The 4,641-nt window shown below is 41.1% G+C and overlaps 1 pseudogene; it reads left to right on the forward strand.

Annotated features, from left to right (window-relative positions):
- The first annotated feature begins 920 nt into the window (after positions 1 to 920).
- Positions 921 to 1,544, forward strand: LOC117354830 (annotated as a pseudogene).
- Positions 1,545 to 4,641: the final 3,097 nt, after the last annotated feature.

The raw sequence follows: 4,641 nt of genomic DNA on the forward strand, positions 1-4,641 counted from the left end.
AAAACAGCAAACAATGATCTGATGCCAGGGAAACTCGTTAAAGATGGAGGCAAGAGATAAAAGGAGAGAACGTTTCCAAGCAACATCAGCACACATTTCTGTGACTTCTGGAAGAAAGTCTCTAGCCTGTGATTTGAACAATGCAAAGGTAATTATCCTGTACAAAAATTACAGGGAGAAAGCAGATTACAACAGCTAACAGATAGCTCTAGTGCAATCAGCAAAGATTGCTGAAATGACTACAAGCCTGGGCTGAGAGATCTCACCCTGAACTTTTTAGTTTGTGGCTGGATGCTCTTCTCCTGAAATGGAAGAACCTGATTTTATTGTGAACATTTGCTAAAAGATTCACTAAGGATATGTCTTTTCTTTTTTATTCTTCCTTTTCTAATAATAATAACTTTATTCTTTTATACCACCATAACCAAAAGTTCTAGGCGGTTTACACTAAAAAGAGCTGGACAATCAGCGAAATACAATAATACAGTAAAAAATACAAATATTTGTAAAATAGAATTTCAATAATAAAACTCACTAAGTAATAAACTTATCAAACAAAGTGGTCTTAATTAATTTCCGAAAACTTCAATAGGATAGCACAGCTTGCTGAATACATTTACCTAAGCAAGATTGCTGCCTACCAGCTTGAAATGCTAGGGTCCTATCTAAGAAGGTCTTATATCTACACCCATTAATTTTTGGATAAGCAAATAAGTAGAAGTTTCTAGTTTCTCTTGATGGTCTATGCAACACAAAATGAGGAAAAAGGTAAGCTGGAGACAATCCCGATTTCAGCTTAAAGCAGATACAGGAAAATTTAGCTGCTATGTCTTTAAGTTTTTACCTTCATCTTTAGAAAGCAATGGGATCCTGGACTGGGTTGGTGGTGAAAGCTGTTTTTTTGTGTGTGTGTGAGCTTTATGAAGGTTCTTTCATTGAAATGTGGTGTGACAGCCTTGTGTTGGGACCCAATCCAGAGAGTGTTTTCAGGCAGTTCAGACCACTCCATTATTATGTGGAACATAGGAGGAAGGAAAGGGACAGCTCTTGAACTACAAGGACCGATTGACAAAGTCCGGTCTCTCTCTTACGCCCCTCACAGGCAGAAGCTCATCTCGTGCAGCAGCGATGGTGAGATAGTGGTTTGGAACATGGACGTTGAGAAGCTGGAGACACCTGAGTTGCTGGACAGCAACTCCTGCCAGAAAAGTGACTAGCCTTTCTTCTGGAACTTTAAACAAATGTAGGACAGCAAGAAAATTGTCATGAGGCAGCATCAGTGTGGGAAATGCAGGAAAGCTGTGTATGGCAAATGCAGCTCCAAGCACTCCACCATTTCACTAACGGGATTTGAGTTTGAAGTGCGGGTCTGCGATAGCTGGCATGAATCCATCACAGTTGAAGACTGGGCACCCACAGCTACATTCCATGACAGTGACCACAATATTGTCCATGTATATTTTGATGCTACCAGGATGTCACTATTGATTTCTGAAACTGACAAGATTATTAAGTTATAGGACATGGCATCAATAGTTTCTTGATGTCAATTTTATTGAATTGCTCAGCAGTATTTCTGAAGTACTTATGTCCTTAAAACGTGTCCTAACCCATCCCTAAGTCTATTTTGTGGCATAGAGAAGGTGTGTACATTTTTAATATGTCCCTGTCCCTTCTTTTAACCATTTATTTACAAGATGGAGCAAGGGTATTTGTTTAGATAGAAGTTTGCATAGTTTGGCTTGCAGTCTTAATCATACTGTCAGTAGCCTTGATGCATTTTGACCTAGTGTGTCATCTCGGGACATCTATTTCTTTATGTTCAGGTATCCAGCGCAACAATATCTGGACTCCTACAGAGATTCCAAGGCCATAAGCATTTATTTCCAGCTACCTAGGTCACCCAGTCATCACAATTGCTACCGTTGGCCAGGTGCCATAAGCTGTGGTTCCTGTTGGAAATCAGTATGTGTTCTCTGAATCTGGCTACAGGGCTACAGAACATTATATTGACTGGGATTTTTTTTTTACTTCGGGATTTGGAAACTAGGCTTTGGGACTGAACCCAGATTTCCTGTGTGGCAATACAAGCCCCTACTACTAAGCATCAGTCCCTGGTTTAGAGTTTCTATTAGTGAAAAACATTAACACTTCCATAAGAACATTGAGATTACAAGACAAATGCACCATCGCGTCTTTACAAATTAGCAAGGAAATGATACCAGTAAATTGTTTGCTTTTAAGTACACTGAATGAATTGGAAAGTATCTTCTGAAAAGATTGTGATGGTCTTATCTTAACCCACCAAGTTCTGTCAAGCTTAACAAAGGTAGCGGGCATAATTTCTATTCAGTAGTCACAAGAAGAATAGCATGTTACAGAAGAATAGCAATCTCGCTAGAATGTGAAATGGGAATTTGTTTCATAGCCGTGAACTACAGGGTTATTCTTCCTCATTGTGCAAGAATAAAAGGGATGACTGTAACTTACTTGTAACTTACTCGTAATTTAAGTATTACAAACAGACAGAATAAATTATTTGACTTAAGTGAAAAAAAAGAAGAAGAAGAAAACAAGATGAACCAAACTGGTTTGGATGAAAGGCTAATTCCGCATAGGATTACTATATGGCTCCAGAGAAAGGACGGATTGAGATCTGGGTTTTACTTCCATTAATTTCAATGGAAGCAAAACTCAGATGTCTCAGTATGTCCTTTTTCTGGAGTCATATGGTAACCCTAATTCAATACAGTGTTTTATTTCTAATTGTGACTAATCTGGGTCACAAGTATCTAGAAGGATCACACAGAGTACATCCATTCTGTGTTACCTTCAATGGCGTACCAAGGAGGGGGGTGGGGGTGGTCCACCCCGGATGCACGGCTCAAGAGGGTGCACAGCTGGCCACTCAACAGAGAATAGGCTGCCGCCGGGGAAAGGCTGCAATTGCCATCATCAGAAAGAAGCCGGCATCGAGTTATCCCTCCCTGCTTCTCTTCCCCGTGAGCTGACCAACTCTAGCCATCCGACATCAATTCTGACGTCGGAGAGGACGTTCTGGGCCAGCAATCTCTGACGTTAAAATTGACATCGGGCAGTGAGAGTTGGTCGGCCCGCGGGGAAGAGAAGCAGGGCGAACTCGGTGCCAGCCTGTTTCCGATGGCCAGTGGCAGCCTTTCCCCGGCGGCGGTGGCAGCAGCATGTTTCCCAATGGCGGTGGCATGGGGGAGGGCAGGGAGAAAGAAAGAAAGGGGGGGAGACAGGGAGACAGAAAGAAAGAAAGGGGTAAGGTGAAAGAGAGAAAAAAATGGGGCATGTTGAGAGAGAAAGGCAGACATAGAGAAAGAAAGGGGGTATGGAGAGAGAAAGAAAGAAGGGGGCAGGGTGAAAGAAAGAAAGAAATGGGGCACGGAGAGAGAGAGAAAAACAGACAGAGAAAGAAAGGGGGCATGGAGAGAGAAAGAAGGGGCAGGGTGAAAGAAAGAAATGGGTCACGGAGAGAGAGAGAGAAAGACAAACATAGAGAAAGAAAGGGGGCATGGGGAGAGAGAGAAAAAGAAAGAAGGGGGCAGGGTGAAAGAAAGAAAGAAATGGGGCATGGAGAGAGAGAAAGACAGACATACAGAAAGAAAGGGGTCATGGAGAAAGAAAGAAAGAAGGGGACAGGATGAAACAAAGAAAAAGTTGGGGGAGGGAATGAGGTCTGGAGGAGAGGAAGCTGAAAGAGGTCTAGAGGAGGCTGAAAGAAGGGATAAAATATTGGATGCACAGTCAGAAGAATAAAGTGCAACCAGAGACTGATGAAATTACCAAACAAAGGTAGGAAAAATGATTTTATTTTCAATTTAGTGATCAAAATGAGTCCGTTTTGAGAATTTATATATGCTGTCTATATTTTGCACTATTGCCCCCTTTTACTAAACCGCAATAGCAGTTTTTAGCGCAGGGAGCCTATGAGCGTTGAGAGCAGCATGGGGCATTCAGCGCAACTCCCTGCGCTAAAAAACGCTATCGCAGTTTAGTAAAAAGGGAGGGGGTATATTTGTCTATTTTTGTATAGTTGTTACTGAGGTGACATTGCATAAAGTCATCTGCCTTGACCTCTTTGAAAACCCGGGGAATATAAATGATAATTAACATTTTCTCTGCGTACAGTGTGCTTTGTGTTTTTAAAATTTTATTGGTAGATCATTTTGACTTGGCCACGAAGGTAAGGGGGAGGGAGGGAGGGGAGCTGCTGAAAGACATCTAGTAATCCTTGCAGGGAATTATTTTTGTAAAATCATGTTTTGGTATGTGACTGGCATTATTTAGACTTTAATTTCTATGAATGAATAGAATGAAAATGATATAAAATTACTTGCTTGTTTTTATGTGTGTGCGCTAAAGGAAAGTTGAGAGAGAGTGAGCTGAGGACGCTGAAGGGAAATGGAGAAGAGAGAGTGGGGAGAAGACGCTGATTTATAAATTGACAATTGTACAGAATATTATTTCTTTTTATACTTTAATATAATAAGTTCAATATAAAACAATTCAAGGCTTGTGGGGATGGAATCAGGTGGTTTGTGGGGATGAGGATCGAGCTTACGGGGATTAGTCCAATGAAATGGTATTTTCTTATTTCTCATTATTTGTTTTATT

This window comes from Geotrypetes seraphini, chromosome 2, assembly GCF_902459505.1.
Source record: "Geotrypetes seraphini chromosome 2, aGeoSer1.1, whole genome shotgun sequence".
Classification (NCBI taxonomy): Eukaryota; Metazoa; Chordata; class Amphibia; order Gymnophiona; family Dermophiidae; genus Geotrypetes; species Geotrypetes seraphini.